At 45.2% G+C, this 12,270-nt stretch overlaps 1 long non-coding RNA gene across 1 annotated transcript; it reads left to right on the top strand.

Moving 5' to 3' along the window:
• Nucleotides 1-200: 200 nt before the first annotated feature.
• Nucleotides 201-5,010, top strand: LOC106038465 (uncharacterized). Its single transcript, XR_001208629.3, has 3 exons — nt 201-1,058; nt 3,297-3,405; nt 4,648-5,010. It is a non-coding gene; the product is annotated as an uncharacterized lncRNA (long non-coding RNA).
• Nucleotides 5,011-12,270: the final 7,260 nt, after the last annotated feature.

Below are 12,270 nucleotides of genomic sequence, written 5' to 3'. Positions count from 1 at the left end.
CTCCATGCCTGTGGAACTCAAATAAATAAATAAATAAATAAATAAATAAATAATAATAATAATAATAATGACATTTTAAACTGATGTCTTTCTGAGTCTGCAGTGTGAATGATCTAATAGGACAGAGAGGTGCAAAAACTCCACTTGGAATTATGGAGGGAATTTCAGATGAATAGCATGGGTGTGATTTAATAAACAGGAAAGCAATAGAAAAAAAAAATGAAACCAAATATCTGCCTTACTAAATTTGTGCTGGACTGATAGGGTTGAGAGTAGACCCAGAGATGAGCATGCCTGAGTTTTTGGGAGAGTTAATAAAACCATGAGCTGGAGGTTTGGCATCACAAGTGAAAAAACAAATGTGAGAGAAGGAAGAGAGAATTGAGGAGAGAGAGGCAGCACCATTCAGGTCCCAGCCAGATTTCCCAAGGAAGTCCCTGAAAAAGACACTGACTGAGTCCTTGGGGAGAAGGAGCTGAGTTTGTTTGTTTTGTGTGAAGGGCGAAAGATCAGGCCAGAAGCTGCAAGCCTGGGAGAGGAAGTGGAAAGTGGTGCTGTCAGCAGGGACAGAAAGCCCAGGGCATGAAAACATCATCAGATGGGTGGTAAGAGTTGTGGGTCTGGTTGCAGGAGGTGGCACAAGTCCACTGAAGACAATGGTGTGCTGTTAGGTGGATGTCCCACACGGACATGGACCCAACGGAATGGCATGGAGCTGGGACAGGGGAGGGTCAGGCTGGGCGTTAGGAAAAGGTTCTTCACACAAAGGTGGTCGGGCACTGGGACAGGCTCCCCAGGGCAGTGGTCACAGCACCGAGCCTGTTGGAGTTCAAGAAGCGTTTGGACAATACTCTCAGACACATGGTCTGATTTTTGAGTGATCCTGTGTGGATGATCCTTGGGGGGTCCCTTCCAACTCAAGATTTTCTGTGATTCTGTGATTCTGTGACTCTATGACTTTTGGCATGCCAAGGGGATGTCCACCAGGAGATGCTCAGTTTGAGAAGCTTGAGATAGGGACTGTGTGTTTCGGCAGCAGCAGAGGACAGAAGCAGCAGGTGAGGAACCACCAGGCTCCGGAGAAGAGCCTCGTCCCTGCTTTCCCGCGGGGGAGACGCTCAGCTCCTGGGAGAGCAGCAGGGCCCTGCCCTCCTCACACCAGGCTCCTGTTGCTAAATCAGAGAGGAAACAGTTTAACTTGTCGGTTATTCTTTGGCACCTGCAATTGTGTTAGACACTAGAAACAGGTCAGACCAGCCAAGCTGGTGTAAACCACTGTGATATCCCCAGGGTCGTTCCCTTTCTGTTTACTTTTTTAGCCTTTACGCTAATCTCTCCCTCTATAACAAACATACAACGTTCATAGAAGCCATTTTCAAGCAAGAATGACACCGGCAGTCCCTGGAGTGTCACAGCAGGCTTCTTGGCACAGCGGAGACCTGACTCGACGTCGGGAGCGGTGCTTGATGCCCCTCCAGCAGCAGGATGGGTGCAGAGGGCAAAGAGCCAAAACACGCACTGGACCCTCTCCTCTCAAGCCCAGTTTCTGTCTACACACCCACTCTTAGAGCTGAACCTTCCCAAAGACCTTGTTTATGGATGTGCCCCAAACCCACCTGGCGTGTCTGGAGCAGGAGCTGGGGCTCGGCCGGGTCCTTTGGGGCCTTGTGCTGGCTGGTTTGTGGCTGCAGCGCTGTGATCTTCCTCAAGAGCAATTTAGGGACTTTCTTACTTTTTAGCATAGCTGGTGACAATGGCACCACTGCCCGCTTCTCGTACAACACCCCAGCACCTCCCTAAGAAGCGGGAGACCTGGTTCGACACCCTTCTTTGCATCTGCTCCCAGGCTGCAGCAAGCCTTTGGCCTCCACGGGGCCCTTTCTTCCCACGTCCCAAGGAAGAGGTCACGGTGTGGGCAGGATGCTCTCTTGAGAGCCACAAGCCCATTCCATAGCCATGACAATGATGATGCTCCTACATTACAAGGCATAACATTTCTCCCTGGGACAGAAATATGAATACGGGTGGATGGTTAACAACTACTAAGTAAAATCCACAAGCACTGGACTGCAGGAAGGAAGGAGAAGTACCAGGTTTGGGCACTTCTCGTAAGCTGCTCACCAGTTTAGTCCCGAAGAGTGACCCATTTTGAGTCCTGAGCCTCAGGCCAGACAACCATGTAGCTGGTATCCCACAAAGAGATTTAAGCAATTGTATAGGACGTGAAAAAAAATGAAAGCAGGACAGCCACAGCACTCACACAAGTAGCTAACTACCAGGCTGTGCCCCTTCCACATCGCAAGCCATGATAGTTAATTTTGCGCTGTGCTGGGGAAGCAGAGGAAATGGAAGCAATTCAGAAGCAGTAATGATCAATGAAGTCAGACAATTCCCCTGAGATGCATATATATGCCGTACCCAAGCTCACAGATACGTAAACTGAGGCGCAGATATGCAAAATGCCTTGCCTGCGGCCACACAGGGCACACACATTGCCTGCTGGTTGCCGTAACCGAGAGGGACCGACTCCGAGCTGCAGTCTCAGCGCTGGGTGACAGACTGGGCTGGCTATGTGAGTGGGATAACCGCGGCTGGCATCTCTGCTGTGTCATGATTCACAGCCCTTAATCACTGTTAAACAAATCCAAATGAAATTACACGTAAAGAGCCGGGAACTAGAGAGTCTGAAAAAATGCAAACATGTTCTTCCCCATCAAATCTAATTAGATTTGCCAAAATCAGTGTGCATTGATCTGTGATTCAAACAGTATGCTGATAACAAATTTTCATGATAGACGTGGTTATGAAGCTACTTGACTAGACTATGAATTAGCCCCTTCAGCAGGAGCTCTCAGCACATTTTCTCAGCGTGCTCTTCCACAGGCAGCTTTTAATCCAAAAATCAACACACAATCCCATTGTTTAAGGTTTGCTGGGCTTTCTGCTGAGCGTCCAGCAGAGAAGTTAGGCAGGCAGTGTATTCATGTTGACGATCAATCTCTGTTAAAATCAACACACCATTTTTAGCCACCCAGCTAAGCACGCTGCGGTACGTGCTGGGAAAAGACTTTTCCACCACTGGGCAGAGAAGCCCATTTTGTTGTCACGCTTTGTAACTTCACCTCGGCGATGATGGGTAGAAAAAGCAGAGCTTTGTATAAAGAGGATCCCATAAATAATCATGGGCTATCACTTCATAAGGCCAGCACTGCACAGATACAGCTTGCTGTTATTTGCCTGTGTCCAGTCTCTTTCCTGAGCCTTCAGGGATGTCTGATGTGTTTTTTTTTTCTCAGCCCGTGATGGTGAAGTCATGCTGATCTTCTGCTCGCGACGGTTTGTCCCAGTGCCAAGTGGTCACAGCAGGTACCAGCGAATGGAGATGAGAATATCAGAGAGGAGCAGGTAAGTCTTAAAGAGATCAAAGCAAATCCTGAAGCGTCAGGAGAGACCAGGGGAGAGGATTTTCCATTTGTGCTCGGTTTCAGCTGAGCTTTGCATCCACTGACATCTGAGAGCTTCTGAAAATTTGACTCCCCCGAGAGCCGGAGTGCATCAGAGTATAAAGTTACCCAGAAAGAATGGCAGAGGGCAGGCAGTGCACTTGTATCTGTCTGTACCCCAGATTTATCCCGTCCCTGGTATCTTTTCATCCAGAAGTCATTATTTCTTTGGGAGAGTAAAACCGCAGTGGTTTTTTGGCCTGATCTTTAAAAGCGATGAGCACCCCCAACTGCAGCCCGAGGCAATGGGACCTACAAACTCTTGGCACCTCTGAAAATTGACTTACCCTGTGTTAAACCACATGCAACAGCCCTGTGTGACCTCATCTCATGGACACAACCAAGACATTGAGCACTGAGCACTGGCACATGTTGCCCAGGGAGGTTGTGGGGTCTGCATCCTTGGAGATGATCACAAGCTGCCTGGATGTGGTGCTGGGCACCCTGCTCTGGGTGTCCCTGCTAGAGCAGGATGGGACCAGGTGGCCTCCAGATGACCAGATGCTCCCTCCCTACCTCAGCCTCCTGTGGCTGAGAGGGAAGGGCATGGGGACGCCCAGCATGCCAGCTATTTCATGGTGGCCCTCTGTAAGCAGGAGGTTTATCCCAGCATAGAGATAAACCACCAAGTGTTTACTACAGGGACCGACAGGCTGGATAGTGTCATTCCCAGCACAGTGGAAATTATTGTGCAACTTCACAGCATTACTAGCCTCCGTGTTTTCATGAGCTCATTAGCTCAAATTTCAAAAATCCCGAGAATTACAGCAATGCAGTATGGCATAGTCATGCCAGTATAAGTGTTCCTACCTAGGAAGAGATTACACCAGCACACTGCCTAAGCCAGTGTGGCTGTTTGTCCTGCCCATCTGCACCCTGGCACCCTGACCCATTTCTCCCCCTGAGGCTGTGCTGGGTTTCTGCTTCACCCCAGCAAGCCACAACCATGCCAAGGGCAAGGAGAAGAGGGCACAGCTTGTCCACACATAGGTGGACAACTAGGGTCAACTGCCTGTGTGGCAGCAGCCTGGTATCTTTGTGTAGTTAAATGAAATAAAAAAGAGGTATCGGTTTAGCTCATTTCATAAAGCCAAGTAAATGGAGCAGCAGCACACCATGGATGATAACTGCTTTCCAACCTAAGCTGCAGATAAGCCATGGATTACGAAGCCTCCCCACCCACGCGTGAATTGTCCACCAGAGGCCCTGCAGAAGGAAAATCCCCAGCAGAGACAAGGCAGGTGTCGCTACACAGTCCTGAAATTCCTTAAAACCAGAACGGGCTGCCCTGAAAAACTTTGTGAAACCCTGTGTGCCTTCAGTTTTAAACTCGGTTTGGCTGAACCAGTTTTAAAACTGGCTGGAGAGCCAGAAGGGGCCAGCAGGATCACCCAGGAGAAGCAGGCGTAGAAGCTGAGCTCCTGGTGCCTACGTTCATCAGAGCAGTGTCCCCTCAACCAGGTTGGGCGGAGTGCCTCGCCTGATAAAAGGCTGAGCTCAGCAGACATGAAAGGAAGGTCGTTAGCAAAGATCAAAAGGTATGGATGGGAGATAGAGCTGCAGCATTTGCAAAGTTACCAAAGCCTTCCAGTGAGGACGAAGAGAAGGATGCTGTGATGCTAAATGAATGGGGCAATCTAGATAATGATATCAGAATTAAATTAATTAAGGGAAGATTAAAGAAAGATTGCAAAATGAGGGTTGTAATCCCAGCACGGCTGGAGTCAATGGGTGTTTTGTGGGTGACTGTGAAGAGGCTGAGAGTTTGCTCCAAATGCATACCAAGACAAAGGAAGTTATGAACTGTGGGCTAATTTACACAAATCCAATTAAATTAGGGAATAAATTAATAGTGATGTCCCCACAGTCACAAAATCGAAGCCAGGCGTGGCTGGAGCATCCAGCAGGATAAAAATGAGATGGGTGAACATCATCACTGACCTGCACGCACTGGGGTGTTCAGAACACACTGACAGCAGCAGGACAGACTATACCTGGCTTGCTGTAACATCTCGCAGGACAGAGCTTTCTATTCAAAGCATTTTAAACAGATTTAAACCGGCAAAGTGAGTTTGCACCAGACCGGCACTTTGCATCATGTGGACGCAACGTTTCTGCTCCAGGAGCTGGCACTCCTTGGGGGGATTTACTGTTCCTCCGAGCAAGCTCCCTGAGTGCCAGCAAGAGGCACATGTGCAGAGCAACCTCCAGGAAACATCAACGGAGCTTAAAATCTTCCAGCACGCAGAGTTCCCACCCAGCAGTTCATTGACATTAACCTGAAGGTTCATTAAGGAATTTGCCTACTGATTTCAAGGCTTGAAAAATTATAGGAATGGCATGAAGCCCTGTACCAAGGCAGCATAGTGCATCTGTGCAGACCTTGGTGGCAGTCACCAAGCTGTCTAGATATTTTCCTCTAGCTGCTGAGCTGGTCATAAATACGTGGCAATTGTTCTGGAGCCCCTTTAATGTCAATGCTTTTGTGGCTCCTGTTCATTGCTCTGGATCTTTCTCAGCTCTCGGTTTTAGGGCAGCAAACTGAAATGAATGGGGAAGGGGTGGATTCATTTTTTATTAAGCACCCAAGTCCAAAAATTAAATTCTGAATGCAAGCACAGATGCTGATAAATACTTTTGCCCTTGTAAAACATGGAAAAATGCTGGTTTGTTCCATAAGGGCAGGAGATTCATTTTTCTCTCTTTCACAAATGTAAAAGGAGGAAAGTGCTTTTCAGTAAGAATCCAATTTTACAGGGAGGGAGTAATATGTTACATAGTTGAATCACTTTGATGTCAATTTTATTTTGCAATCACTTCATAAGATATTCATATAGCCTTTTACATTCTTTCAAAATGTGGAAGTCTAGGCACAATGCAATATTATCTTACTCTTTACCACAATGATGAACGATAATGAGAACGCATAATAAGATTTTACTTGCGCCCAAAGAAAAATCTGCTTTATCCCAGATGAGAGGAATTTTGCAGATCAAATTAATATTATAAAACAGTACAATTTATCAAAATAATATGGCTTTTCTTCTCTGAATTCACTGCAAATCACAATGTCTGCAGCCATGGTGAACTGTTAGAGTCTGATGGATTTTTTTAAAGACTCTCTGTCTGTGAAAAACACTTGGTTGATAAAAGTAAAAAAAATAAGAAAAATCTGATATTTGAAAGCTAGGTTATAGCTGTCATACAGCAATTCTGCTTCCTGTCCAAAATCTGGTCTCTTGCAAGGGAGAAGGGTCTTTGCTCAGATTCCTCAGGAACCAATGGATCACATTTGATATCCTTCTGAAATTTGTATGTGTGTGGAACATGGGTGTAGCATAATGCTTGCAATGTATCTTGTTGCATCCTTTTAATTTAGATTCTGGTTACTCCTCTATTCCCAATTTTAACATACAGCCTAAAGGCCAGTTAGTGAAGTGTGAAATAGATACAAAACCCTGATAGTCACTGGGGATAGAAACATCTTGGCTGTCTCATCCAGCCTCCTCACCATGTCTCTTAGTGCATTTTTGCTTGTTTTTACACAGGTTAACAGCAGTTTTCCAGAAGCACTCTTGCTGGAAAGCCTTGCTGTGCAGCAGTTATTACTGAGTACAGTTATTATTTCTTGTGACGTATATGATAGGAATGACAACAAATTATTTAAGGTGTGGTTATAGGGCAGTCAAATGAAATCCCAAAGAGTTCTAGGGACCAGCACTGCCCGTATTGGACTGAACCAACCTCAGGTGTGGAAGCTCAGCAATGCGGGGGCTTGATAAGAGCCCACCACATTTCAGCAGGGGAGGGAGAGCAGAGAGGTTTCATGCTCTTGATCATGGAAACCACCTGCACTGAGAGGCTTCACTTGGTTCTGCCATCATCTGGGAGCAGACTAATGGAAGAAAAAGAGTGGGAAGGAGCTCTCGCTCCACTAGCTGCATCCCTGTGAGCAGCCCCTTGCAGGGAAGGAAGATGCGTGCTGCGAACAGGAGCGCTGCTTTCGGGGGGGGAAAGCGGCCGCGGGCTCAGGGCTCTGCGCTGGGTCGTGCTTCAGCCTGCAGGATTTTGTGGGTTTGCCTGCTCGCAGCACTTGTACAGAAAGCACAGTTCCTGGATTATTTTTTTCCTTCTATTTCTGTCCTCTTTCATCATGGATAAATTAACACGCAAGAAGCTGATGGGGCTAATTAGTTCCAAGCAGGGAATTGCTCTGTGTTAATTTCTCTGTTTGGAACTCTCTTAGCAGGTCAGATTGTTCCATTTTTGCAGCTTAATTTTCTTTATTTCTTATTTCTTAGCACCTAATCCTTTATTTCTTCTTGTTTTTCTTTTTGATCCTGTAGGGAAAACATAATTCTGCATAACTGGGACCTGGAAGAATGCAGTAGAAATTACAAGAGAGTTTTGCTTTGAATGGAAATATATTCAACAAACAGTAGCTGTGGCAAGACCTGTAGAGAGATATATGAAAAGTGAATTTAGGAACAAAGCAAAATCAGCTGGACATAATGCCAGGAACTAGCTGACCCAGCTGCTTTCTCCCAGACTTGTTTAGAACAGGGAACAGCTCCGTAATTCATACATCAAGCTGGAAACTGGAAACAGTTCTTGTGGGAACAAGATGCTCTGCCATCCAAGTCGGCTGGAGCCATGCTGCTGAGCTCTCAGCCAGGGGCTTCTCCCTCCTGTCCCACAGCTTCAAGCATTTGTGCCTTCATAGGTGGGGATTTGAAGCAAGGTTCGCTCAGTAACTAAGGACACTAAACAGTTTGGGCAAGCAGCAGATGAAACTTTTTAATACGCACTATTACTCAGCATCAACGGCCGTACCTTTACCCTCTCAGAATTAACCTATCTTGTTTCCTAGGAAGATGGAGCGTGGACATATTTGGAGACAGGGTGCTTGGCCTCTGCAGAGATGTAAAAAAATACCTTGTCGTACAGTCAAGAACTGACTAATAGGTGGGATTGTCACCTCCAGGCCAGCTCCTCACCCAGCCCATGAGCCCACCAGGGTGTGTGGGACCTCTGGCCCTTCCACTAGCTCCTTACTCACACCACTGAGCCCAGAGCTGGCAGCAGGATTCTCGAGATCTCTGTAGAAGGCCAATGGCAGAATTAGGAAAAACAAACAAACGAACAAACAGATTTTGACTTCCTCACTGTTATTCTGAATCTTGGATGACGTTCTCTCGGTTGCATATTCCCAATGACTGTACGAGCATGTCCGAGATGAGTAAATGGCACTAACGTAACTAAAAGCTGGTGAATGTAAAACGTTGGTGCTGGAAATGAAATCCGGCTTCTGTGGCTCATTTGTCTCATTTCTTGATCTTTTTTTGCTAGGCAGGTTTAGGCTCAGTCCACGTGGAAACCTCAAGGGGAAGCCAGGGTTAGTTTTCAGTCAGCGGAGGTCTTTTTCAGAAGCTCCCATAGATAGCCTTTTAAAATGAGGAAATAGCAAAACTGTCAGCTGGGAAGTAAATCTTTGGTCTTTTCCCAAGCAGTCTGTCTGTGTTAGGATGCCCTAGCCTTCAGTTTTGTTCTTCTGATAATTCATTGGCAGATGACTCTAACACAGATCAATCCAAAAATGAGTTTTTATATATAAAAAAAAAGTACAGCGTATTGAAAGATTGTTCATCTCTGTAGGCAAAACAACCACGTCTACCTTCCGTTTTGAATAAATTCAGATGTTAACTGAAGTGGTCTGGCTTATTTCCAGTTTACAGTAATTCTATTCTGCTTGCCTCAAATTCTCCTTTTAATACAACTCTGATGAAGTGGTTGTCATCTCTCAACTGCCTGCAGTGGTTGCAAAGTGCTGCAGGAGCAATAGTGGTTATGGCAGTGGCAAGGAAAGGGATTTCTTTAGAGGCAGTGATAAAACTTCCAAAGGTATCCTCCTTCTCTGGCACAAGTCTGTTTCCCTTGAAGAAACCGGGAATTCCCACAGACATCCTATCGATGGGAGCGAAAGGAAGACAGCACAGGTGGCTTTGAACATCCCGGTGCTACTCCAGCACATTCTGCATGGATATGCTGAAGCCATTTAGACTGCTAGCTGGCTGGAAAGACGTAAGTTATGCACAGGAAAAAAACAAAGCTGGAACTCTAAAAATCAATGTCATTAAGTATGAACAATGAGGGTAGATGACAAAGGCAATTTTATTCCCTACATGATGGCTTGTTTCTAGTTTCCTTCAACATTTTATTTTGCCTAATGTTTTCCTGGAAGAGAAGTGGCTTGAAATCTCCCGTGAAAGTGGAGGAGCAGAGAGATGGGGTTGAAAATGTTCCTTGTATTTCAAGTAGTGTTTTGGTATAGCTGTTTGGCAAGCAAAATGCTTATTGCATTTTATTTTGAGACTCGGAGGTTTCTTTTATAAGCTTATTCTCTTTATTGCTCCAAAACAGCAGCAAAAACCAACACTTCCTCATCCATATACTATTTGTTACTAACTGAATCCAGCCCAGGAACTCCTGTGGGTTAGCAGTGTCTTCCGAACACCCTGATCTCTCACGCAGAGTTGGAAAGTGGAAGTTCCCTTCCTCTTCATTGTAGCACCAGCTTAATGACAAGGAGGGGGTTCCTACCCCTGCCCTCATGGGCTGTTTTAACTTTTTTTTTTTTTAATGTCTTTCACTACATTATTTAGTTAACCTATCATTCTTCACCAAATTAAAACATGTCATTAAATGTGAAGCTTCATCCCATAAATTCATAATCTTTTTTGGAGTGACAATTTGGGATCGTGTTCATGATCTAGTGCACTCTTCCCACAAGACTGTGGCAAGTGAAACGGATGCTCAAATAAAAGATGAGCATAAGAAATTAAATAACTGCAAGCATCCTATTCATAAAAAGACTGATGAGAAGCTTCTGCGGACAGAAGAAAGAAAGAAAAACAAAACAAAACAAAACAAAAAAAAACTGTTCTCCAAATGATTTAAGAGGCCGACAAATAAGGAGAGGTTTAATCGCTGTGGTCTAACCGCATTTAACGGGAAGAAGTGAGGGAGTTTTGTTAACACGTGAAACTGGGACCCAAAGGTGACAGGGTTTTTTCAAAGTTTGTGGCTGGATCTACACCTCTCTGTTTCTGAGGATGGGGATGCACTTAGAAACTCTTGGACAACAGCTTGCTTCTCTTCCTAACCAGTACATAGAATAGATACAGAATGGATGCTAAAATAAGCTAACTTGTCTAATAAAAGTTGAAGCTTTTATTCTGGAAGATGCAGAGCTGGAAGATGTCCTGATTTACAGTTCAGATACAATTAATACTTTCAGTTCACATCATTCTGTTTCTTCATAAATGAATATCTGAATCACACACTGAAAAAGGCAACTACATCGCCTCTATAAACCCATTTACATGCAGGTGGTGCAGAAAAATCGAAGAAAAAACTTTGCTTTCTCCTGGGTTTCTGACAGGATGGTCTTCTCCCAAGAAATCTTCCACCCAGCACCTAAAACACCTCATTAAATGGGATGTAAGCACTTATCTCTTTTTGGAAGGCCCATATGCAAAATTATTGGGACTTTTACCGTGTCCTTTCCAGGGCGGAGACCATTGGCATTCATCCTGTCCATAAACCGCCACCTGCTCCCCCTCCCCCATGTACACCCCTGCTCAACCCTTCCTCTCCCCACTCCGAGCTCAAAAGCAACAGAAAACCCAAATCTTCTGTTCCAGTTCGGTTGCTGGCACTGGTGTTATCTGGCAGCAATGCTGCTCAGCTGGTTAGAAGCCAAGCAAATACATATTTAGTGGGAATTATGAAAGTTGACAAGTACAAAGTTCTACTTCTTTAAAAGCAGTTCCTTACCCCAAATCCAAGGGCTAATAGATTTCTTGCTCAAGTTCTAACAGAAGTTGAGCTAAACGTGTGAAAGATGGGGAGGAAAAGATCAAATCTGGTCTTTGGACCTATGTCAAGAAAGTGCTTTATGGCCCATCTGAAGCTGATCATGAGACAATTCCTGAATGCAAATGTCATTTAATAGGGACAGACAAATGCTAGGAAACTCTCAGAGCATATTCTCCAGGTAAGAAATAGTTCTTCTTTGCCTCTGCTATAATTGTGTGGTTCTGTGTGCTCCTTGACTTTGATCTTTGCATTCCCTGAAATCCCAAGTAACTATTCAAGTTAATAAAGTGTTAAGGTGTTTGCCTAGGAAGGTTGACTCTGCTGATTTCAGCTCTTAAAAGGGGAAACAGCGCTGTTGTTTTAACCACGTCAGCACTTACCGCCTCGGTTTATTTTGTTATCCCATTTAACTTCTGTTCAAAATCAAACAGGAAGCAATTAAGGTGAGTCTACTACAAAGCAGTCCTCAAAATACATAGCCGACAAAGGTCATGCCCCTAAAACATAATTAAACTTATTTCGAAAGAATGTGGAGCCGATACACTGGGGCTGCTGGTATAAAAATACAATGGCTCCGCTTCACTTTCGGCAGGCAGAGATGATGGATTGCCAGGATGGACAGTACTGCCAGCCCCCTTGTTAGGGCACTGGTGGCAACAGCAGCTGGACTGGCAAAACTCTAAGAGCACTGGTTTTGTCTACTTGGATTAATAGGAAGGGAGAGGGAAAGAGAAGGAACCAAACTCCCTGCTGAACTGCAAAATTTTCCTCTTGCCTAAACCCACTTTGACTTTGGTCAGGTCACTGCTGTGATGACAGAGAGAAGGATGTCATAGAAATAAGCATCTAATGACAACACTGGAAAACAAAGCAAAGTCTTTACACAGGA

This window comes from Anser cygnoides, chromosome 2 (genome assembly GCF_040182565.1).
Source record: "Anser cygnoides isolate HZ-2024a breed goose chromosome 2, Taihu_goose_T2T_genome, whole genome shotgun sequence".
In the NCBI taxonomy this organism is placed as follows: domain Eukaryota; kingdom Metazoa; phylum Chordata; class Aves; order Anseriformes; family Anatidae; genus Anser; species Anser cygnoides.
Note: the sequence above shows the minus strand (reverse complement) of the source record. Positions and strands in the feature narration are given on the sequence as shown.